The following is a 25,996-nucleotide window of genomic DNA, read 5'->3' as shown; positions in this document are numbered from 1 at the left end:
CTGCTCTATCTTCCTTCACCTCTTCTGTATTACGGGGCCTGGTTCATGCCTGTCTTACTACCTTCACTAGATGGAGCTGACTTAGCATTGAGGAAGAGAGCAATGTTAAGCTTAAATTCCACCTTTTGTATTTTTCCCCCAAGGACTGCAACCACCATTGAAATTCTAATATTCAAATTTTCTAAACTATGGTATAAATAATGTGATTGATATTCAAGTCATGTTCTTTAATTTCTGTACTTCATGATTTGGTTCTGTTCTATTTGCTATTTTAGGCATATTTGAGTGTATCCCAAAATCCATTTTAATTCCCTTGGTGGTTAGGAGTATGGCAATATGATGTCCAAAAAGAGCTTATAATAACATGAGAAAATGTTTATGGTAAAGTGAAATTAAAACAAATCAAGATATAATATTGTATTTTATATATGATCTCAACTAGAAAAAATATAGAGAGGGATGAGAGTGGAAAACTATGTTAAAAGGTTGGTAGTGATTATGAGTGGGTGATGGGATTGTGGTTAATATGCATGCATAGGTAAAAGAAATCAACAGTAATTGTAATTCCCATAATGACCAGGTATTGCTTTTATAAGTTAAAAAAATTAAGATATACTTCAGGAGGTAAATATTTCGGCATCCATCTCCTAAATATTAGAATACTTCTAAAAGGTAAGTACTTATTTAAGGTTTTATTAATCTTATTAGAATTAAAGAGGTTTATTATATAATGATTACATATAAAATATATCAAATACACATCAAATATATCAATATAACCTAAAAAATAAGTGACATGGATTTCCCTGGCAGTCCAGTGGTTAAGACTTCGCCTTCCAGTGCAGGGGGTATGGGTCTGATCCCTGGTCAGGGAGCTAAGATCCCGCATGCCTCACGGCCAAATAACCAAAACATAAAACAGAAGTAATACTGTAACAAATTCAATAAAGATTTTAAAAATGGTCCACATCAAAAAAAGAAAAATCTTAAAAAAAAGTGACACAAAATTGGCATACTTACAAGGAAAAGTCAATAAATCCACAATTATAGCAGAAGAGTTTTAACTAACATCTCTCAGAAAGTGACAAATCAATCAGACAAAAAATTAATACAGTCATAGGAGATTCGAACTACATAATTAAGAAGCTTGCTCTAATTGAACCGTATAGAGCCCTGCACTCAATGATTAGAGAATACACATTTCTTTCAAGCACACGCAGGACATTAAGGAAATCTGATCACATATTAGCCACAAAATAACTCTCAAAGATTCCAAATAAATGCTTTAAAAAAAGAACACAAGCTCCTTCCAAAAGCCCAAGATACAAAAACAAATGGTAACAGAGGAGGAGGGAGGGAGAGAGCCCTACTAGGCTGTGTGTTTGGAAACTGAAATAGCAATCTAAATAATTCATAGGTCAAAGAAAATATTGTAATGGGATTTAAAATAGGTTGAACAGAGTAAGCATGGTATATACTTAAAAGGTGAATACTTAAAAAAAAAAAAAAAGAGCCGCCATATTAACTGTGTTCCATTGATCTGGATGACTGAGAACTGATTGTGTCAGGAGACACCAGTGACTGGTCTCTTTCATCTATGTTAGCTTTCCTGCCTTGTATTCCTCCAAATACCAAAGAGAACCCTGTGATAAAGTTTCTGTAGAAAGTATCACTTGGAATGTTTGAAGATTAATTGAGACATAGTGGAGAAAATTGATGAAGAAGACGGGAGATTTCCAAGGCAGGGATGAGACAGGAGCAAGAGGAGGAATAGGAAGAAGAACAATGAATTAGTCTTGGTACGAAAGGAAAGACCTTTTTCTCTAAGATGGGACAGAAGGAAAAAAAATGATGGATGTGGAAAAAAGACAGAAAAAACCTAACAAGTTATATAAAAAGGATAATGACCAAACTTTGGTTACATGGCAAGCCTGGGTTCTGAAGTCATTTCTTAAAACAGTGTACTTAAAGTCTACTTTCCATATATTTTTTGCTGCATTCTTTCTTGGAGCACACAATACACAACCATTTTAAAACTGATTGTCCTAAATCTAGCTAAAGTTTAAACTCATCACATTCCAAAATTTCCCCTTCTGTCTGCCTCTACTCTGTCAAGTACCTCTTCTCTTTCTTTACATACTCTTTATCCAAACCAGTTCTTATCATTTCCTTCCCTGTCGTCGCTTTCTATAAATCATTGATTGTATGAGCATTTGTAATTCATGCACTGCTGATGGTGACTTTCTAGCGGAAGTGAAACATATCCGACCACAGTCAACCACCCAAGGTTAGCTCTACCAAGGCCAGCAACCCAAAGATGCTACTTGATCAGGGAGAACAATTCCCATGCCAGCCACATGAGGGAGCATCTGCAATGGTCTTAGAAGGCACATACATGTGGAACATATATGAAAATCACCAAAACAAGCAAGCTTGGACTTCCTTCCTTCGAAATAAATGGCACAGCTTCCAATGGAACACCTGCCAAGCTCTCCAGGGACAGTGCTTATCAGTTCTAAGTCAGGCATTATTCCAAGCACTTCAAATGTATTAAATCATTCTCTCTTCACAAAACCCACAAGAGATTGCCATTAAAATTACCCTCATTCTACAGATGAAGAAACAGGGGCAGCATCGATTTACAATATACATAGAATAGAGCATAAAAGCAAATTATTCTGGAATCAAAATAAAGAATTGGTGTATTACCTATAATAACTTTCTAAAGCCCTCTGGCCTAAATCAGGAATCATCAATCTTTCTCTACAAAAGGCCAGACAGTAAATATTTTAGGCATGGTGGGGGCCATATAGTCTTCATTGTGACCACCCAACTCACCCATAGTATGAGCACGAAAAGAGCCATGGGCAAATACAGAAACAAATAAGTTTGGCCGTACTCCAAATTTTACTAATGGACAATGAAATTTAAATTTCATATAATTTTCACATATCACAGAACATCATTCTTCTTTATACGTTTTTCAATCATTTAAAAATGTAAAAAGCGGGACTTCCCTGGTGGCACAGTGGTTAAGAATCCACCTGCCAATGCAGGGGACACGGGTTCGAGCCCTGGTCCGGGAAGATCCCAGGCGTGGGATCTCCCATGCGTGGAGCAACTAAGCCTGTGCGCCACAGCTACTGAGCCTGTGCTCTAGAGCCACAACTACTGAGCCCGTGCACCACAACTACTGAGCCTGCGTTCCAGAGCCTGTGAGTCACAACTACTGAAGCCCACACACCTAGAGCCTGTGCTCTGCAACAAGAGAAGCCACCGCAATGAGAAGCCCGTGCACCACAATGAAGGGTAGCCCCCACTCGCTGCAACTAGAGAAAGCCCGTGCACAGCAACAAAGACCCAACACAGCCATAAACAAACAAACAAACAACTAAATAAATAAATTTATTTTAAAATTTATATTTATATTTATAAAAAATTTATAAAAAATAATGTAAAAAGCATTCTTAGCTTATGGGAATTGTTCTCCCTGATCAAGTAGCATGTTTGAGCCATATAAAAACAGAAGGCAGGCTGGATTTGGCCCGTCGGCTGGAATTTGTTAACCCTTGGTCTAAATCAGTAACACATCTGATAACAAATCCACTGCACCATAATCACAAGGATAAATTAGATTTCAAGTGTAAATTGTAAGAAAAAAAGGCATAAAAGAACATCAACAGGAAGACAGGGAGAAAGGGAAAGAAAGAAGAAGATGGGGTGAGGGAGAGGGAAGAAGGAAGGAGGGAGGAGAGAAATCACTTTGACAGTTATATTTCTAAGCCATTATATTCCTAAGACTGTATTTAAGTAACCATGAATGTGTGCAAGATTAATTTCTTCTCAAGGATATTCATACCTACATGATTTATAATTACAAGAAAACGAACAAGACCCAGATAAATAGCCTGAGGAGAGGAGTTAAATAAATACAGTAAATCAATGGAATCATACTACGTTGAACGCCATTTTGTCAGAATATCGATGGCATCTGATCATAAGGAACTCTGAAGAGTTTCTAAATGTTTACACTGATTTTAAACATTTGGGGCTTAGGAACATGAAGAAAAAAATATTTTGTTTTCCCTGATGGGCTCATTCTCCTGTCCATGGTGACATCAGTGAACCGGTGAACCCACAGAAGACCATCATACAGCCATACCACTAAGCAGTAGGAAAGCAGTACTCAGTGAAATCCAAACATAGCGCCCCAAACATCATTTTGGTGAGAAGTTTCTCTAGAAGCCTTTTTATTCTTTCTTTTTTCCTTTTTTCTTCTTTTTTTCTTTTGGCAGCTCTGTGCAGCTTGCAGGATCTTAGTTCCTGGACCAGGGATTGAACCCGGCCCGCCCCACTGCGCCCCCCCCACCACAGTGAAGGCCCGGAGTCCTAACCACTGGACTGCCAGGGGATTCCCTGGAGGCTATTTTTTAAAGACTGTTTCAAAGTAAATAATTTGAATATTACATTCACGTTATAATTTTATGGGGATACTTTCAGGTCACAGAACATCCAAAAACTGGGTGGGAAAAAGGTCAGATCAATCCTGTCAAAAGCTTTCCCAAATTATTAATGACACATTCCCAGTCAACTCCATTGACGCTTCACACCAGGAAACTCACAGCACTGAATAACTGCCTTACACACTCCTTGAAATAAGGCAGAGCCACAAATAAATGAACAAAAGGTATTCAAAGCAACCAGGAGATCGAGTATTAAGGAATGAATAGTGTCCTCAAGATACCACTGGTCAAAGATAAAAGCTGTCATGAAGCAAACTGTCAGCCTGATATGAAATACTGACAAAGTACTAATCCCTGAAGTTTGGGATCCTTATCTAACATCAAGCTTTGGACTCCAAGACCTCTCGCCCATGACTCACTTGTCTACAACTCACAGGGCTGGAAAGAAGTGCCATAAACCTTCTCATTGGCCTCATGCACCAACCTGAGGCTAGAAAATGTCAATGATTCTTCCATCCCATACCCGTCATCCTTGGTCATTAACCAAAATGTAAGCCCCTTCCTCATCTACAGTCTCATTCTTGCCCCCCTGTGCTGCCCTTGCCCATAAACCTTCCCATGTGTGCTCTGATTCCTCAAGACCACGGAAGAAGAAGCTTGACAGAATGCTTCTCCAACTCCTACCTTTACTGGAACCTAAGTATCTTCTGTTGACACTGCCTTCTCCCAGCAGGCTTTCAAGTGAAGACTAGTTACTCTTCCACCTACTCCTCATATCTCACAAAATAGGAATATTGGAGATCTGGCCCTGTTATTTACTAATCCGACACCATGTTCATCATTCCTGAATTCTCATGTGAAAACCTCTGGTCTCTTGAAATGCTTGCCTCTTACCTACCTACCTCTCTGTGCCACCTAATAACTCTTCACATTCATGACCTACTCAGAACGATTTTAGTTCATGGATTATCACCTCCTTCTCTACCCCAAGTCCTGACATCATCCTCGAGAGACCTGCATTTCCTTCGCGTCTACCAGACTTCTGTCTTCACTTCCATCACTACCCTGTCTGGATGGATCTGACGGTTACAAATCCAAGCTACTTACCCTCCAGCCCCCTCAGATTCTTTCCACCACTGTCCTTCTGCCACCACCCCAAATTCCAATATTACAATCTACCCTTTCAGGTTCGCCCAGCAAGAGAAAGAAATGCAAACCAGGCAGTTAAGCAACATTACAAACTCATGATCTCCAACCTCTGCTAGAGTCTCAGCAACAACCCTTTATACTTTTATTCAGTCCATAATCTACTCTCCTCAATGACTATGTTAATTAAGCCTTCACTACCCTGCTCAAAAGCCCCTGCCCCTTCCAATTTCAATCTTTGCCTTGCCCCCATTTCACTAACACAATTGAGGCTTTCAGCTATATTCTGCTTAACTTTCTCCATCTCCACCAAAAATATTTACAAATCACATCCTTCCTGATTTTCTTCCCTCAAGAATGAAGACTGGGAGGTCCCTCATCCAGTTCAAGGGCAATCCTTCACCCTGTGCCTTGGTCCACATCCCCTTCTGTCATCTGTTGGACACTGGCCCTCAGGTCACCTCCTAAATCTCAAACCATTCTCTCCATGCAGGCCCTTTCCTTTCAAACTATACTTATGCTAGAGTCTTTTCATGGCTTAAAATTTTAAAAAATACCCTCCTGTAAGGATGTGGCCCCAAGAAGACACTCCCTTCTCCCCTCCCTGCCGCATCAAAACAATTAGAAGTACCAAACTACTCACTAATGGTCTTCTTTTCCTTCACTTCCTACTGACGCCTCATTCATCTGAGTCTTGCCCTTCTCACTTCATATAAGGGGCTCTTGGGAAGGTCAGCATTGACCTCCCAAATGCAAAAGCCTGGGGCTCTTTGTAGGCTTTATCTTTCTGGAAGTCTCTTGTACAACACACAGTGCTGAAACACTTGCTCCATCTTGAAATTTCCTCCTTTTTTGGCGTCCATGACAACGCATTCTGGCTCTGCTTGCACGTGTCTGACTCATGGCCTCCTTGTAACGTCTGCCACAGGATTCAGGACTGGCCCCGACATGTGTAGACTCAATGGTACTCAATGGATTTCAATTCCTATTGCCCCAACTTCCTGGCCTTCACATCACTTCACCAGTGACATGTCCTTGTTGTAACCATCAGTGAGAGGTTAGATTTTTAGCAATGATATATATCTTTTAAAAGATGATGGCCTTATCATCATGTCACATTACATGATATAATTTTATTTATAAAAACATTAATATATTTACCCCTAAAGCAAGGAGAGCCATAGCGTGGGTTAGCAGAAAGGGTCTTAATTTAATCATTTAAAAATGAGAATAGTAACATTACCCTCAAAATCTTATGATGATTAAATGAGATAAGGGGGCTGGAGACACCAGAACCATGTCCGGTACACATCAAGTCACATGATACACGTTTGCTGAATCCAAATCTAAAGTCATTGAGTGTCCTTGGCCATTAAACAATTGGTCAGTTGCAAAAGCTCAAAGTTAGTCAAGACAAGTAAAGCATCAGCCCAACAAATTGTCTGGTATACTCAGATCAAGTATTAGTATCCCCTGGCATATGTACCCAAGCATGCACGTGATGACATGGCAGTCCACCGTCTCTGGTGGGAGGCCCAGTGGTGGCCTCCATTCCTCTCTCCATGATTCCTGCCAGCAGCATGATGAGAACCAGTAGCAGCAAAGAGTTGGGAGAGCTGGAGCCTGAGCTCCCGTGGCTGGCAGGCAAGGCAGGCACGGAACACATTTGCTGCTGTTCCAACCAGCGTGCCGTCAACATTCTCCTCCCCAAGCTGTGATCTGGAACACCTTAGCACACCCCTTTATAAAGGTATCAAACACCAACATCAAGAAAACCTGTGGCAGATGGACTGGAATTTGATTTTTGTAAGCAGTCATTTTGGCATGACGTAGCCAGTCTTTGAGTGCTTCACGCCCCGCCCCCGACCCCCTCAAGATTAATGAGGTCACCACGGGACTTTGTGAATAGATGCAGGAGGTGAAACTGCCACATTTCTTTAGCTCCTCTTTTTTCGCTGTCAAGTGAAATTACCTAGTGTGGCTTTGGTAGGGCCCAAGGCAGTCACAAATTTAGCACACATTACACATATCCATTGCATCTCTTCTACCATGCCCCTTATTCAAAGTGGCATTTGATTGTATTGGGAAAATATTTGTTCTTATGTAAGCTTCCTTAGACCTTATAAAATGTACTGTCACTACAATCTAACTGATACAGAGATGTTCACAGAACGTGATACTGATCTTTTTTATTTCAAGAGTGGCATTAATATATAACATTTTCCCATAATTCCATACGGCATTTCTTTACATTTTCCTAAAAATATGTTTAAAAACTTCCCTATGTAGTCAATACACAATATGATGTAGGATACTTTTAGTCCAAAGGAATACAGCATGTTACATATTATCTTTCATGAGTCCTAAAGACTTATTTGTAAGCCTTTAAGTGTCTCAAGCCATTCATCTGCCTAAATATAATCTCATTCACACTTTGTGGTTTGCTGCATGGATTCAGTTTACATCCAGAGGAAGACACTGATGATGACATTTAAAACACAGGATACCAATTAACATCTGTGCTTCTTTTGTTCAAACTACAGATAGGTTTATTTCAAGTCAAGTTTTCACGCAATACTGACAAGACAGAAACAGAGATACATCTTTAAACATGCTAAACAAAAGGCCAAGGGCCTTTTGTGCCCTTTCTTTAATGTCACTGTAAATAAAGAGGCTGAGAAAAGCAGGCAGACAAGGAGTGAAAGGACAATGCAGGACTCAGAAAGGAAGAACTAAGGAAGCAACAACATGCCTCTATTCTTCCAGGCCAGTCATCTCATCTCCAATTTTTGGAACAACATCAGAAAGTGTCACAACACAATACATGCAGATACATTTTCTCTGCAAATTGACTTGTTTCTACATGCTTTCAAAGGAATGGACAAAAGGCAGACAATAACCATCACACAGAACCCCTCCGCCCAGAGGTCATGGGTCTCTCCAATTTTATTTGACTAGGGGTGAGCGAGTTAATACACATACTGCCACCCAAATACATGATGCAAAGCTGAGATCAAAGTGTATACAGAGCTATTTTTACCTGCATTATACTATAGTTTCCACATCACTAAATAGCTTTATAAATATAATTTTTAATATGTATATATAAAACACCATTATATGGATATACCAAGTTAAAATAGGGTTTTGAAAAAACAATTGTATTCCATTTACTTTTTTAAATTTATTTTTCTATACAGCAGGTTCTTATTAGTCATCCATTTTATAAACATCAGTGTATACATGTCAATCCCAATCTCCCAGTTCATCACACAACCACCACCACCACCCCGCCACTTTCCCCCCTTGGTGTCCATACGTTTGTTCTCTACATCTGTGTCTCTATTTCTGCTCTGCAAACCGGTTCATCTGTACCATTTTTCTAGGTTCCACATATAGGCATTAATATACGATATTTGTTTTTCTCTTTCTGGCTTACTTCACTCTGTATGACAGTCTCTAGGTCCATCCACCTCACTACAAATAACTCAATTTCGTTTCTTTTTATGGCTGAGTAATATTCCATTGTATATATGTGCCACATCTTCTTTATCCATTCATCTGTCGATGGACACTTAGCTTGCTTCCATGTCCTGGCTATTTTAAATAGAGCTGCAATGAACATTGTGGTACATGACTCTTTTTGAATTATGGTTTTCTCAGGGTATATGCCCAGTAGTGGGATTGCTGGGTCATATGGTAGTTCTATTTTTAGTTTTTTAAGGAAACTCCATACTGTTCTCCATAGTGGCTGTATCAATTTACATTCCCACCAACAGTGCAAGAGGGTTCCCTTTTTTCCATACCCTCTCCAGCATCTGTTGTTTGTAGATTTTTTGATGATGGCCATTCTGACTGGTGTGAGATGATATCTCATTGTAGTTTTGATTTGCATTTCTCTAATGATTAATGATGTTGAGCATTCTTTCATGTGTGTGTTGGCAATCTGTATATCTTCCTTGGAGAAATGTCTATTTAGGTCTTCTGCCCATTTTTGGATTGGGTTTTTTGTTTTTTTGCTATTGAGCTGCATGAGCTGCTTATAAATTTTGGAGATTAATTCTTTGTCATTTGCTTCATTTGCAAATATTTTCTCGCATTCTGAGGGTTGTCTTTAGGTCTTGTTTAAGGTTTCCTTTGCTGTACAAAAGCTTTGAAGTTTCATTAGGTCCCATTTGTTTATTTTTGTTTTTATTTCTATTTCTGCTGAGAAATCAGCTGTTAACCTTATGGGAGTTCCCTCGAATGTTATTCGTTGTTTTTCCCTTGCTGCTTTCACTAATTTTTCTTTGTCTTTAACTTTTGCCAATTTGATTACTATGTGTCTCGGCATGTTTCTCCTTGGGTTTCTCCTGCCTGGGATTCTCTGTGCTTCCTGGACTTGGGTGGCTATTTCCTTTCCCATGTTAGGGAAGTTTTCGACTATAATCTCTTCAAATATTTTCTTTGGTCCTTTCTCTCTCTCTTCTCCTTCTGGGACCACTATAATGCGAATGTTGTTGCATTTAATGTTGTCCCAGAGGTCCCTTAGGGTGTCTTCATTTCTTTTCATTCTTTTTTTCTTTATTCTGTTCCAGCAGTGAATTCCACCATTCTGTCTTCCAGGTCACTTATGTGTTCTTCTGCCTCAGTTATTCTGCTATTGATTTCTTCTAGTGTATTTTTCATTTCAGTTATTGTATTGTTCATCTCTGTTTGTTTGTTCTTTAATTCTTCTAGATCTTTGTTAAAGATTTCTTGCATCTTCTCAATCTTTGCCTTCATTCTTTTCCCAAGGTCCTGGATCATCTTCACTATCATTATTCTGAATTCTTTTTCCAGAAGGTTGCCTATCTCCACTTCATTTAGTTGTTTTTCTGGGGTTTTATCTTGTTCCTTCATGTGGTACATAGCCCTCTGCCTTTTCATCTTGTCTATCTTTCTGTGAATGTGGTTTTTGTTCCATAGGCTGCAAGATTGTAGTTCTTCTTGCTTCTGCTGTCTGCCCTCTGGTGGATGAGGCTATCTAAGAGGCTTGTGAAATTTTCCTGATGGGAGGGACTGGTGGTGAGTAGAGGTCTACATTTTTCTTTTTTTAAAGGAACTTTTTTTTTTTTGGCTGCTTTGGGTCTTCGTTGCTGCACGCCAGCTTTCTCTAGTTGTGGTGAGTGGGGGCTACACTTCATTGTGGTGTGCAGGCTTCTCACTGCAGTGGCTTCTCTTGTTGCGGAGCACGGTCTTTAGGCGTGCGGGATCAGTAGTTGTGGTGCGTGGGCTCAGTAGTTGTGGCTTGCGGGCTCTAGAGCACAGGCTCAGTAGTTGTGGTGCTTGGGCTTAGTTGTCCGTGGCATGTGGAATCTTCCCAGACCAGGGATCGAACCCATGTGCCCTGCGTTGGCAGGTGGATTCTTAACCACTGCACCACCAGGGAAGTCCCTTCAATTTACTTTTGATTTGGCTAGGGAGATTGGAAACTTGGCAGTGGTGAAAGCAGTCACATAAATATCGCGATCCTTGGGCTTCCCTGGTGGCTCAGTGGTTGAGAGTCCGCCACCGATGCAGGGGATACGGGTTCGTGCCCCGGTCTGGGAGTATCCCACATGCCACAGAGTGGCTGGGCCCATGAGCCATGGCTGCTGAGCCTGCGCGTCCGGAGCCTGTGCTCCACAACAGGAGAGGCCACAATAGTGAGAGGCCCGTGTACCGCTAAAATATATATATATATATATATATATATATATATGGTGATCCTTGACTTTTTTTTTCTTTTGTAATTGTACAGAATGCCTTGGGAGTCACTGGCATTGTGGCAAAAGAGCAATCAGACACCTGTGCTATGAGAAAGATGAAGACCAGATGATGATGGCCCAAATCTCTTGTCATTCCATCTCTCGTTATAGGTACCGAGAAGATCCATGCTATGTTTAGGTGAAAGCTGAAGTAAAAGTGTGTGTGTGTGTGTGTGTGTGTGTGCATGTGTGCGTGAGTGTGCGTGTGTTGCCCAGAGGAAAGGTGTGATCACAGAATGTGATCAAAGAAGCTCTGCTTTAATCTGTTTTATATACATCAGGTTCATGGATAGCATTTTTTGAGTAAAAGAAGGTTCTGCTGCCAAACACATGAGTGCAAACATATACACACACACACGCACATGCACATGCACACATATATACACCCACACATACATACACACATATACGCATACATAAAATATCAATAAAATAAAAATGTGAAAAGCACTGCTGTAGGAGAAAGAACACAGTATTGGAGCCTGTGGACTGGGTTCACATCCTAGGTCAATCATGTTAGCAGCTATATGACCTTAATGAAATCATTTTTTCTTTCCAAGTCTGAAATTTCCTGATCTGTTACATGGAGACAAAATATGCACCTCACAGGATTATTATATGCATTAATGAATAATATGCAAGAAAACACATACCCAAGCACTAGGTACCTAGTGCATAGTTGGTACTTAATATACATTAGCTGAGGCTGAATCTACCTGCTTAGCGGTCCCAGAAATGATGAAATTAGAAGGACATCATCATGAAGTCAACGTGTCAGATTCAGTCTACATATAATATTGCACGTAATCTTAAATACTATCAAGCAATTAGCTCATTGGTTTACACAAGGGCTGGGCAAACTTTTTCTGAAAAGGTCAGATAGTAAACATTTCTGGCTTTGCACGCCATACCACCTGTCACAACTATTCAACTGTGCCATCGTAGTGAAGAAGCCACAATAGACTATATGTAAACAAATGGGCAAGGTCCAATAAAACTTTACTTAAAAAAAATAGTTCGTGTTCTGCCTGCAGGCTCTACTTTGCCAACCCTGGTTTTGACAAGTGCATAAGGTAAGCCTGTCAAGGAATTTGGGGAAACAAGAGTACAAAATCTTCAATAGAACTTGTCTTACAAATAAGAAAGAAGGGATGAACTTGGATACCAAGGAGTCCGGTGGGAGAGACAGAGTTGTATTCTTGCCCCAGTGGTCTTAACCCAATAATAAGTGATATTCTAGATGAGGGTTAAGGCTCATCAACTTGAGTCAAAGGCAACCAACATGGACCCTCTTACTAGGAAGCCACAGGTCCTCCAACAATCCTACCAGATACTCTGCTGGCAGCTACATGCAATTAACCAATGTTTTTGTCTGTATGTGCCTGCCCACCCCCGTGTGTGACTTAGGCATCCTTTTTGGTTATGCATCGCTATTTAAAAAAAACAAACACCCAAACTAGTGGCTCCAAACAACAATTTACTACATTATCTCACAGTTCTGTGGATTAACTGGGCTAACTTAAGAGTACTTACTTGGTGTCTCTCTGGCAGCTACAGTCAGACGGCGGCTGATGTCCTCCAAAGTTTCACCTGGGCTGGATGTCCAAAATGGCTTTTTCACTCACGTGTCTGGCACCTCAGCCGGGATGGCTGGAGCAGCTGGGCACTGGTCAGACATCTCTCTCTCTCTCTCTCTCTTTCCACGTGGACTCACTATCTGAGCTCCCTTCAGCATGAGGAACTAGAGTAGTTGGATTCCTTACCTGGTATCTAGCTTCTCCCAGAATGAGCATTGAAAGAGACTCAGAGCAGCGTGGCTCCAAGGCGTCTTATGATCTAGTCTAGAGAGTCATCAGTGTCACTTCCACCAAATTCTAACAGGCAAAGCCCAGCCCAGGTTCAAAGGGAGGGCCTACATACAAGGAAGCATTCTTCATCTGGATGCCATCTTTGGAAACTAGGTGCCACAGGCATGTCAAAAGTTAACCATTTTGAAGATCAAGTTTCTGGAACTGTTCTTGGCTGACTTATTTAAATGTCTAAAGTCAAATCCAATCACAAACTCTAAGCTGACTCGATCTCCTCATAAATGTGTGTTTCCCTAGACAATTTGGCTACAGAGTACAACGTGTCAGAAGTTTTGGTCAAAGTCTCCTCACCTTCCTAAGGAACACGCAGAGCCACTTTACAATAAAGATGTAAAATGTCTTCAAAGAAACTGAAGATAGCTTAAAGACATTTTTTTTTTTTTTTTTTTTGCGGTATGCGGGCCTCTCACTGTTGTGGCCTCCCCCGTTGCGGAGCACAGGCTCCGGACGCGCAGGCTCCGGACGCGCAGGCTCAGCGGCCATGGCTCACGGGCCCAGCCGCTCCGCGGCATATGGGATCCTCCCAGACCGGGGCACGAACCCGTATCCCCTGCATCGGCAGGCAGACTCTCAACCACTTGCGCCACCAGGGAGGCCCTTAAAGACATTTTTAAAAGCTGACCTTTGAGGTGAAAAGCAATCACTGCTCAAGATTCTAGTCACAAAGCCTGTTTGACGGTAAATCCAAAGCAAGAGGATAACAGTTCCTAGATTATTCAACAAAAATAGTGGAAAAGATAAGCCAGAATCACAAGGGATCTTACAGAACACCTAATTCAATTTCCCACCTTTGTGGAAAGGTGCCCTTTCCACAATAAGTTTTAGGGAACTAATCTTCAACCAACTACTCTATTCCATGAAAAAATGATTTGCATGCATTATTTCATTAACTCATCACAACACCCCTATAAGGTCATTATAAAGAAGGCAGTAGCACTATTCCCATTTTACAGGTAAGGAAACTGAGGCTCAAATAAGTTAAGTGATTTGCCCAAGGAAGCATGTAGGAATTGGCAACAATAGGATCTAAAGCCCATTCTGGCTGATGTCAAGTCCAGTGCTTTCTTCCACTATGCCACCCTGCCCATCTGGCCAGCCAGCATCTATACACGTGAAGTAATCAACCATTCTCTCATGAAATGGCCTGTTCCAATACTGGGCAGTTCTAATGATCAGTGGGAAATGCTTCCTTAGTGAACATTTACCCCAACAGTTTTTGTGTTCCATCAAGAGAAGCCTTTCCTGCAGGGATTCTTAGTCTCAGAGGGCATGGCTGGGTTTCAGTGGGACCATAATTCCTTGAAAGAATATGTAAATTGTACTGTTTACAAGCATTTTTCATGGCAGTGGGTCTACAACTTTGATCAGATTCTCAAAAAAGATGACACAAAAATATTTAGGAGCAACCAATCTATAAAGAAAGCAGAGCTGTGTCCAATGGGAGCTGATGAGTTCTCTAGTCATAAAGACCCTGGTCTTCACAAGTTCACATTCCACTTGGAGAGATAGAAAACACAGCTGTGCAACCACAGCAGGTATAAAAAATACAATTCACAATCAATAGGTCCCTACCCTTGCATGGATATGTAACAGAGCTGAGCAAATGTTTCCCCCACAAATTATTTTGGCCATAAAATCATTTCTTTAAATGAAATCTCACGCTGATGTCAAATACAGGTTGCAGATAAAAAGAGAACTTCTCTGGTCAAAGGAACGAAAGGTTCCCCACAGCCTTCTCGGTTCACAGTCTTTCTTTAGCACCCATCTCCCACCAACTTCCTCCCTATGAAGCCCTGGATACTCCTCCAGAGTATACCTATAGGGTCTTTGGAGAAGAGTTTGAAAACCAAGTATAGCTCTGAGGGTGGTCTCTGAGAGCCCATTTCCTTCTATACTTTCCTGTAGCCTTAGGTCTCTGTATTGTACCTAATTACCAAATGAGCTTGCCATGTGTTCCTAGCTAGGTTACACCAGAAGTTGAGAGTGAATGGCATAAAAGACATTCCAAGAAGGAAAGAGAAGAAGAACCCTCAGAGCCACAGACAAAGGAGGACTTGGCTTAGACATCGGGAGACATAGGTAGGAAGGAAGGCATCCGCCAAGCTGCCGAGGAGCCTAAGGAGTTTTGATACATTGGCAGCAGCAAGTGGGAGCTCATATCTGCACTTTGCCGCTCACTGCTTCCTGCTCTCCCGGGGTCTGAATGACAGAGGAGCCATGACAACGGGGATGGATGGATGTTTCTTTACTCGTTTCTCTACCACCTTCCTGGCTTCACTCAATAACCTTGCAGTCTCAGGAGGGAGATCACACATATTTCAAAAGAACAGAGGAGGACTTCAATGGACTTTCTGTTCTTTTTTGAAATTTTGTGGAGCCAAGGAAGAATCGGGCTTATTTGTCAGCTCTCCTTCCCCGGCCTGGTGAAATAATTAGAAGACCAGAGTCAGAGTATCTGATTATACTCGAAAAGAAATGTGGCTGATATTCAGGGGCTAATTTGGAGTGATCTGTGGGCCTTCGTTTTCCCCTCAGCTCTGTAGGGAAACTGTCAGTCTGCATATGGATTACATCAAAGCAGAGCAAAACTGGAGTTTCTGGCAGCTATTGCTTTATTAAGCATATCAATTTTATTTGGAAAGGTAAGTTATATGACATTCTTTTTTTCTGTATCTTTTTTGAAGAAAGGTACTGTGTAAATAAGTAATGTTAATAATAACAATAAAAGTGTTTAAATTCATGCACAAACTTTGAGAAAGAAAGGGGGGAAAAAGCCAGAACATTCAGACTTATTCCTCCCAATGGGGGTATATCTTTCTTGGACATTTGAATTTAACAAATATTTATCAATCACCTACTAGGTATGAGATAACTTTCACCAAAGGTCATGAGGCTTACATTACTGTCCCATTTTAGAGACGAGGAAATCAAGGCTAAGAGTGATCAACCAACTTGCCCAAAGGAACCCTGTTGGGTAACAGAAAGGTAAGAAATTTCACTTCCAAAGAACCCACCAATACACCATCTGCTTTCTCACAGGGAAATACACAAAATCTTATTGGCAAAAAATGTCACATAGGGCCTCCCTGGTGGCGCAGTGGTTGAGAGTCCGCCTGCCGATGCAGGGGATGCGGGTTCGTGCCCCGGTCTGGGAGGATCCCATATGCTGCGGAGCGGCTGGGCCCGTGAGCCATGGCCGCTGGGCCTGCGCGTCCGGAGCCTGTGCTCCGCAACGGGAGAGGCCACAACAGTGAGAGGCCCACATACCGCAAAAAGAAAAAAAAAAAAAATGTCACATAAATGCACATTTCATGACACTCACTCCTGTGCTTCTACCCACAACTGTCATATTTCAGGCACCATCTACTTCATGACCAAATGACTGCAGCACAGGGTAAAGTCCCAGAAGCCCCTTCGAGTTGTGGAAATAGTCAGTCATCTTGGAAACAGTCAAGCTCCCAACTGGTATGACCTTTTCTTGCATAGAGCAAGTGTTAACTAAAAGTGAAAGTTAGTTTTGGAAGAGCTGATTTCTCTCCATTGCTGCATGTCTCATTATCCCTCACATAATGTCTCAAGAGCAGGGGAGAGGAATGTTCAGCTATAGAGTCCACATGCTGTCTGAGCACTGTCTTCTCTCCCTGAATGATTATGACTGTCCTGCTCCAAAAATCACTCCTCTCAGCATTATCAACATTTAACAAGTGCCTTCCATACGAGGAAATACACACATTATAATCACAATAGCAAATTCCACGTACTGAGTACTTACTCTGTGCTAGCCACTGTGGTAAGTGCTACAAATTCAGTGACAAAGACAGTATCCTGGAGCCTACATTCTAGGAGGGGAGACAGAGGTTAATCGGGTGATCGCCACTCAGTAGGAGAAGTAGCCGAACAGGAAAAGAAGCTCCAGCAGAGAAACAAGTCTGGACACTCAGGGAGAATTTCCAGTAGGAAGAAACATCTAAGTTGAAACATGGAAAGAATGAGGGCAGTTAGCTAGGTGAATGGGGAAAGGAGGGGGAGAATATGATCCTGACAGAGGGAACAGTATGTGTGAAGGACCAGAAGCAAGAGAATGTTCTAGAAACTGAAAGAAGTACATTATTACTAAAGTTGGCAGTGCAGGGGGAAGTGGGGGGAGAGAGATGGTTTGAGAGCTGAAGAGGTAAACAGGGGCCCATTCTCAGAAGGTCGTGTAGGCCATGGTGTCTAGAGTACACTGAGAAGGCACTAAAGCCAATGGCTTATTCTTCGGTCGCCATGATTCACAGGTGGCAAATGTGGAATTTCCAGTGCCTTGAATACTGGGCTGATTTTTTTTTTTTTTTTTTGCGGTACGCAGGCCTCTCACTGTTGTGGCCTCTCCCGTTGCGGATGCACAGGCTCCGGACACACAGGCCCAGCGGCCATGGTTCACGGGCCCAGTCGCTCCGCAGCATGTGGGATCTTCCCGGACCGGGGCACGAACCCACGTCCCCTGCATTGGCAGGCGGACTCTCAACCACTGCGCCACCAGGGAAGCCCACTGGGCTGATTTTTCATAAATACTTGCTTTGTTGATTTTTCCACTCCTTCTATTTATTCTGCTTAAAGAAAAGCCCTCTGAGGACAGATTGGTTGTCTGAAAAAAATCAATGTTTTTCTCATGTTGTGCATGTGTGGGGGGGTGGAATTAAACATTATTTCTGGGACTTCCCTGGTGGCGCAGTGGTTAAAAATCCACCTGCCAGTTAAGTGGACATGGGTTCAAGCCCTGGTCCAGGAAGATCCCACATGCCGTGGAGCAACTACGCCTGAGCGCCACAACTACTGAGCCTGTGCTCTAGAACCTGTGAGCCACATCTACTGAGCCCGCGTGCCACAACTACTGAAGCCCACGCGCCTAGAGCCTGTGCTCTGCAATGAGAAGCCACCGCAATGAGAAGCCGGCGCACCACAATGAAGAGTTGCCCCCGCTCGCCATAACTAGAGAAAGCCCGTGCGCAACAACAAAGACCCAACACAGCCAAAAATAAATATTTTTTTAAATTATTTCTTAAATTTACTTGTTTCAATGTTTTAAAAGATTGCTAACATTCCTCTTCAGTTAAAAAGTAAAAGATGTATGGGCATGTTTTTATAATACCATCACCAAGGACAACATATGCTATTATCTCTGCATCAAGAATGGCCAGTGCAGTGCCATTTGTGGTATCTATTGCGTAAAAATATCCCATGGCAGTGAAGAGACCCATTATAAACACTGTATGGCACTGGTCTGTCTTTCCATCATCTCGCCACGTACCAATCCATCTTTTGCCTCATTTGGAAGATCATTCAAAACAGCCCCAATAAATACACAATGGCAATGTAATTTTTTAAAATTAATTAATTAATTTGGTTGTGCCAGGTCTTAGTTGCGGCATGCGGGCTCTTAGTTGCAGCATGTATGTGGGATCTAGTTCCTTGACCAGGGATTGAACCTAGGCTCGCTGAATTGGGAGCATGGAGTCTTATCCACTGCACCACCAGGGAAGTCCCGGCAATGTGATTTTTAAAAATAGGTAAAGAAATTGAGGAAGGGTAAATCAAAATGTGTCACTAAGATCAAGTATAGATCAGAACTGTACTCAGAACTACACACCATGAAGTCCTATTTAGATGTCAGAAAACGACCCAAACTAGGGACTTCCCTGGCAGTCCAGTGGTTAACACTCCGTGCTTCCATTGCAGAGGGTGTGGGTTCAATTCCTGGTCGGGGAACTAAGTTCCCACATGCCACGCAGTGTGGCTAAAAAAGAAAAAAAATTTTTTTAAAGAAACGACCCAAACTAGATTCTGAGCTTCCCAGCAGCCAAAGCAATTAGACCCAATCAGTTGTAACAGTGATCCTCAACGCTGTCTGCTCAGAATCACTAGAGGGAGGGAACAGGGTTTTGGGAAAATTATCCTCACCCTAGAAAAATTAACTTCCTGAGAGGGGATATTTCTCATATGTAGCTATGGATGTGTTATTCAGTGGATGTGACCACTGGATAACAAAATTCCAAATCTCCATAAATCAGAAAACACATTAGTTGCTCATAAGAAACACAGCTTTTCCTGGCAATGAGGATGGAGAGAACAGCCTCCCTCCCGTGGGTTCTTCTAAAGGGTATAGAACGGGATATGGTGGACAGTTCTTATAAAACCATCCCTCCCGTCAACACGATGACAGGCTTCTGATGAAGAGTTCCAGCAGAGCCCTCCATGGGCGATCCAGTGCCTAGTGCTGAGGTACAACTGAAAGAAGGTGAGCTTAGGAGGTTTGAGGTGCATTTCAGGGACACAGTTCTCTGATATACTCACTTCATTCAGAAAGAGCATTTCTAGAGGAGCAGACAGAAAAAATATAGTTTCTTCACCCACTACCCCCAAAAGAGAAGCCCTTTTGAAACTCGGGCACATTTCTCAGCCCCCAGGCAAAGCAACAGCTCAGTGTGCAATAATTCTGGATGATATATTTAAGGTATTGGAGATATAAAATGTCCTTCATTTGCCAAGGGACCAGTAAGTAAACCTTCAAAGGCATTTTTTATGTCAAGCAAATACTTAAGGATCACAGAGAAATTCACTAGTGATCTGTGGAATAATAGCATACCTGACCTAAGAAATAGGGGAAGATTGGAGAATTCTATTGATTTTGACCTTTACTAATGCAACAGAAACACCCTGGCTTCACAAATATGTTTAAGCCGCCTGGGTGATGGAGCTCCAATTCCACTTTAAAAATCAAATAACAGCCCAGATGCTGTTATGACATTCTGCTGCTTCTCACAGCCACCCTCTGCTTGGAAGCTGGAAGGCCAGGCCTCCGGAGGTCTCTCCCAAATCTGGTCTTCCTCCCTTTCTCTGAGTTCCATGGGGTTTGATCGCCACAGGGTCTCTGCTTCTTCTTATCTTCTACAGTGGCAACTTGCAGAATGTTCCACTAGTATTTTCAAACATCTTTTTGAGCCCCAGGATCGTGTATGCATGTGTATGTGTGAAATCTAATCTGGAAGTCAAATATTTAAAAAATAAATACATGTAGAACCTCTCTGGTTGAAGGCATCCCATCATCCCATCATCTCCTGTAAAACACCTTAGGTCTCTGGGGGCTCAGCTTGAAACCACGGCCTTGCAACAAGCATGGGTTTAGATGAGGGTTGATGCCCTGAAATTGAAGGCAGACTCAGATCCCGTGGCAGAATATATTAGCTCTAATAAAGGCAGCTTTTTTACCATCTTTGGATGGGTTGGCCACTTTACTCTTCCGCACCTATTTGTCCCCTAACTCCTTGTGACATGGCTTCCTTTGGCCACCTCTCTACAGTAGAAAGTGTGCTGTTGAGTGAAAAGGACACTGGCCCTGGGTTCCATCTCCAGCTGACTCCTTTCCTAGCTCTGCACAAATCTCTTCAAATCTCCGACCCTAATTTTCCCTCTCTATGCACTGAAGGAAAGAACTCCTCCTTCCTCAAGAGTTGCTGTGAGTATTAAAGGAGGTGATGCTTGTGAGCCTGCTTGTAGATCTGAAAAATACCATAGAAATAGAAGGTTATGCTATTCATTTCCTATCGCTGCCATAAAAAAAAAAAAAGACCATAAACTTAGTGTCTGAAAAAACAAAAAATTCTTCTCTTGAAATTCTGGAAGTCAAAACTCCAAAATAGGTCTCATTGGGCTAAACTCCAGGCATCAGCAGGGCTGTGTTCCTTCTGGAAGTTCTAGGGTAGAATTCATTTCCTTGACTTTCCCAGCTTCTAAAGGCGGCCCACATTCCTTGGCTCATGACTGCATGTCACTCTGACCTCCGCTTCAGTTTCCACATCGCCCTCTCTGAATTTCCTGCCCCCCCTTTTCCTTATAAAAATCCTTCTGATTACATTGGGCCCACCCAGACAACCTAAGATAATCTTCCCATCTCAAAATCTTTAACTTAATCACACCAGCAAAGTCCCTTTACCATGTAAGTTAATACATGCATATGTTCCTGGGTTACGTGGGAGACATGGGAGGGGGCACTATTCAGCCTAGCACAGATATATGTTAGATACTTATCTTTCCAGATCTATACTCCATCCCTCTCCACCGTGCTCTGTGCTCCAGAAGGCTGACCTCTAATCAATTCAATTCCCTTCCCCTCTGGATTCCAGTTGGGTTTGGCCAACAGGAGGCACTGGCAAGAGAGTGAATGAAGGGTGAGGGGTATGTGTCCCCACTGCCAGATTCCTTGGTGCTAGGCTACAGGATGGTGGTCCCTGTGTTCCTCCACCAAAGACCACAGCTCTGGCCGAACAGCTGTTGCCCTCTCCAGGCTCTGTGACCACCCCCTGCCCCAGCTTCATCAGGACAGGGGGTGATAATAACTCCCAGCTGCTGTTTGCCCTGGACGGTGCCCCCTCCCTTGTTGGTTTCCTTTAGCTGTTAACCCTAAACTCTGACCACAGCTTTGTAAATAGTCCCTTCATTAAATTATCCTCTAATTACTCCCTTGGGTGCATGGCTTGTCTCCTGCTGGGACCCTAACTGATAAAAATACCAAAAGTACTTTTAGAAAGCTTACCAGGATCACCTTCTATAAACCTTCTTGCCTGCCCTTACCCCCTTGACTTCTCTAGAATATTTGATGCTGTCAACAGCTCTTCCTTACTTTTCTAAATACACTATAGGTATATTCTTTCAAAATAATCAGGACATTGGGCTTCTTTTAGCTCTTTGAACAGGCAAACCTCTTCCCACACCATTCTACATGCTGTTCCCTCTGGCAGTAATGCTTTTCCATTGCTACTTCCTTCTCAGCATTGAGATCTCAGTTTAGATGTCATCTCTCAAAAGAAGTCCTCCCTGTTCCTTTGCTTTAAAAGTAAGCAACTATTGGTCACTACAATAGCACTGTTTGTTTCCTTCATAACATTTTCATCATCTGGGCTTAATTAATTAATTAATTAGTTTGTCTCCAGGAGAGTAAGGGATGTCTATTTTGTTCTCCACTTGTGCCCAGAGCTGAGCACAAGACCTTACAGCACATGTTAGTGAACGAAGTCAGAAGAGCAGAAGAATATGTTGCACACAGTGTCATTAAAATTTTTATCTCACTTAATCCGTAGAACAGTCATGTGGATAAGTAGATATTAAATTCCATTTGCAGAAAAGAGAGCCAATCCTCTGTGAAAGTAAGTAATTTGCTGAATGTTAATCAGCTAGTAAGCTTGGAATAGAGATTTGAAACCAGGCATCCTTTACTCCATGGCTCTTTCCAGTAACAGCTAACGTTTCTTGAGCACTTACTTTATGCCAGGCCTGTACGAAGTGCTTTATAGACATCCTCTCATTTTAATGCTCACACCAACCCAAGAAAGAGGTAATCATTATCCTTAATTAACAATGAGGAAACTGAGGCTCAGAGAGGTGAAATGACTAGCAGGAGGTCACACAGCTAGGAAGCAGTAGAGTTGAGGTGAGTCTAGTTGGGTCTGACATCCTTTCCTTTGCACCAAGAAGTGCTAGCCCCCTTAGAACAGAGTTAGAAAACCTAACACCTAGAATAAGGTAAGGCTTAACCTAGAAACGACTTACTCCATTATTTCCGAGACAGGATGAAAGAGGAAGTGCTAGGCTTATTCCTGGAAACAACAGCCTGCTGTAACCAGAGGAGGGGGAAGGCAGAGAATTTCAGCTCCTATTTCGCTTCTATATTCTCCATCAAAGGTAATGAGCCAACCATTGGAAAAGACAACACAAAGGTAGTTTGTTGGAGAAAGGGAGGGGCAGGGCCAAGTCAGGCAAGGAGGCTGGAAAAGCAGCCCTGGCTATCCTAAGGCATTTCAACTGAACTGGGATAGAAGCTTCATGAAAGCAGGGATGTTGTTTTGTTCACCCTGTTATCCCTAGAACAGCAACTGTCACATCGCACACACTACATCCATGTTTTAGGAATTAATTAAGCGAGTCTCCTGACCCACTTAGATGACACCACAGGCACAGAGGGCACGTGTAGATTCGATTTCCGAGTGACCCTTTGTAAACTGAGGGAAGGAGGAGAATGTGAGCCATGTCCGAAGACTAGGGATGGGCCATCAATTTTCCAAAAGGTTGACTATTTACATTTTCAAGCAAATTAAACTAGATCAATGGGATACTTTCCCAGAGCAGTTTGTTTAACAGGGTGGCTTGGGAGAACTTTTCTGTGAGGAACCCCAGTGTTCACCATCATCTTTTGTTCTATTAATTAAGCATTTACTGTGTGTAGGGGCTGTACTAAGTGTTTCTAGTGCTGTATCTCATTTTATCCTCATAAAAGCCCTATAAGGCAAGTACTCTCATTATTCTCTTTTCACCGGTGAGGAAAGTGAGGCACAGGGAAGTTGAGTACCTTGTCCCAGTCTGACTCCAAAGCCCGGCCACAAAATAGCCCCATCTCATCACTGTAGTAAAGAAACCTGCCAAGACAGTTAGAGACACTCTCCAGTCATATGGGTTAACTATGAGACTCAGAAAATAAGGAACTCAGTTCACTGAAGCATTACTTATGTGAGGGGCTGGGAATTTAGAAATGGAGGTCAAGAGAGGTGTTCAGCAGCTAGGAAGAGAATGCAGATTAGATTGGCAACACCAAAGGACACTTAAGAACCAAAATCCTTGGAGGGGGTTAGGGGATGAGGAGGGGAGATCAAGACTTGTCTAAGAAAACAGAAGTTCAGACAACCTTCAGTAGACTAATACAATGTGTATGCTGACAGAGCAAGGGTTTCTTTTAAATCTCCTATTATGTGAAATAGAATGGGCAGATCTATTTTTTATCATAACACATTTAAATGAATAGAATAGCACTCTTGAGAGGATTAGCTAGGATTAGAACGTGCATACAAAAGCACTGATGCTCATATACAGTGAGTTGATTGGAACAAGAATTTCAATCTGAGTTTCTTCTGCAGGATGGACTTCTCCCACTGACACCTAAAATTATACTCTGGATGACTTTCTTTTTTATTAATTACATGTATTCATCCATTTATATTCACTTAGTATATATATACACACACATATATATACATACATATATATATATATATATATATATATATATATATATATATATATATTCCCTTAGTATATTCGCATATACTAAGCACCTAGTGTATTTTCAGCACTGTGCTTGGCCACCGCTTAGCTTTGCTCTTCCAACTAAACCCCAGTACTTCAACTGAACTCAATTGCTTGGATAACTTTGATTCTGTGTTCTAGTTCCAGTCATGGCTCCTAACTTTTTCAGGTGACTCTAATGGGTATTTTTGAATTATACTAATCACACCAAATTGGATTTTTAATTTAATGTGAAAGCAGGCATTTGAACAAAATGTTACTAACTGAACTTGGGTTCACTCGCCTGACGTGCAGCAAAGCCAATCTACTAACACTGAGTTTTGGTGAAGGAAAGTACAGTGTTTATTTGCAGGGCACCAAGGAAGGAGAATGGGCAGCTAAAGCTCAAAAGACCCAAACTCTCTGATGGCTTTCAGGGAAGGGTTTTTAAAGGCAACATTACAGGGAAGGGTCAGAAGGTGTGTGATCAGCTTGTGGACACTCTTCTGACTCGTTGGTGGTGAGGTAACAGGGTAATGTTTCAAGAACCTTAATCATCCACTTTCCAGTTCTAACCAGTCTGGGGTCTATGACTTTGTGGTTAGCATGTAGTCATGTCCTCCACCTGGATGGGGGTTTTAGTTAATGCAGAAAGACTCAAAGATATTCATCAGATTGTTACCTACATCCCTTCAGGAGGAACTAGGAGTCCTGTGACTCTATTGTTCTAATCATTACTGCTTGAGTCCGCTATCTGGAATGCTGGTAAGGCCAAACAAGAAGCAGGAAGCATGGAGGGGCTTGTACCTGAGAAGGTCACGCAGGGTCCTACTCCATTTCAGTCCCCCTTTTCTTTGATATTTCTCAATCCTAAGAGTAACAGGGGCAGGACAAGAAAAGGAATAAAGTTTTTGATAGAGAAGTTAATCATAAACTCACCCAGGAACTCGATTTTAGGTGGATTCAGTTTCAAAAACATCACAATACTCAATGATTGTGAGTGAAAGAACAACCTGGAAAATTCACTGGTATGATTTGTGAAAATCTTATGATAGCAAACCACAAAAGCAGTTATTCTCTAGAAAGAAACTGATGCCCATTCTTCTGTCAAAAACACTCAAAAACTGTTTATATGTTTAGTAGCCTGTCATGGAGAGGAAATGGCTTGAACATTCAAGCACATGAGTAAAACTGCTGACCTGTCAGAATATTCCATCATGGTATTTGACAATACTGGGCATTTAGCCATTAACTAGAAGAATGGGCACGTCTACATTACCTAAGAGTTTAAATGAAATTTACACAGAGTGATAAAGTAGGCATTCTTACCTGTGTCTATTTCCACTTCAAAAGCCTGAGCTACGCTCTATCTGTATAATAGTGCTGTTATTCTTAGCAAGAGATGGATATTCTCTGTGGCCCACGCTAATGTGGTAACCAATCACACAGAACATAGGTTTGGGTATGTGAGTCATTTGGACCATGAGTCATTCCAAGAATGGAGAACTGTGGTAGTATAATATCCCAGGCAGTGGTTTAGTGCAGTAGATAAAGATATATATAATCAGCTCATTGTTGGTAGCTGAACTTAGCAGTTTAGGGACAGATTCACATTTTACATGATGATGGTCAATTCTCAACTGTAAACTGAAAGTGACAA

The sequence above is a fragment of the Mesoplodon densirostris genome, chromosome X, assembly GCF_025265405.1.
Source record: "Mesoplodon densirostris isolate mMesDen1 chromosome X, mMesDen1 primary haplotype, whole genome shotgun sequence".
NCBI classification, from domain to species: Eukaryota; Metazoa; Chordata; class Mammalia; order Artiodactyla; family Ziphiidae; genus Mesoplodon; species Mesoplodon densirostris.
The sequence above is the reverse complement of the archived record's forward strand: the minus strand, read 5'-3'. Positions refer to the sequence as shown.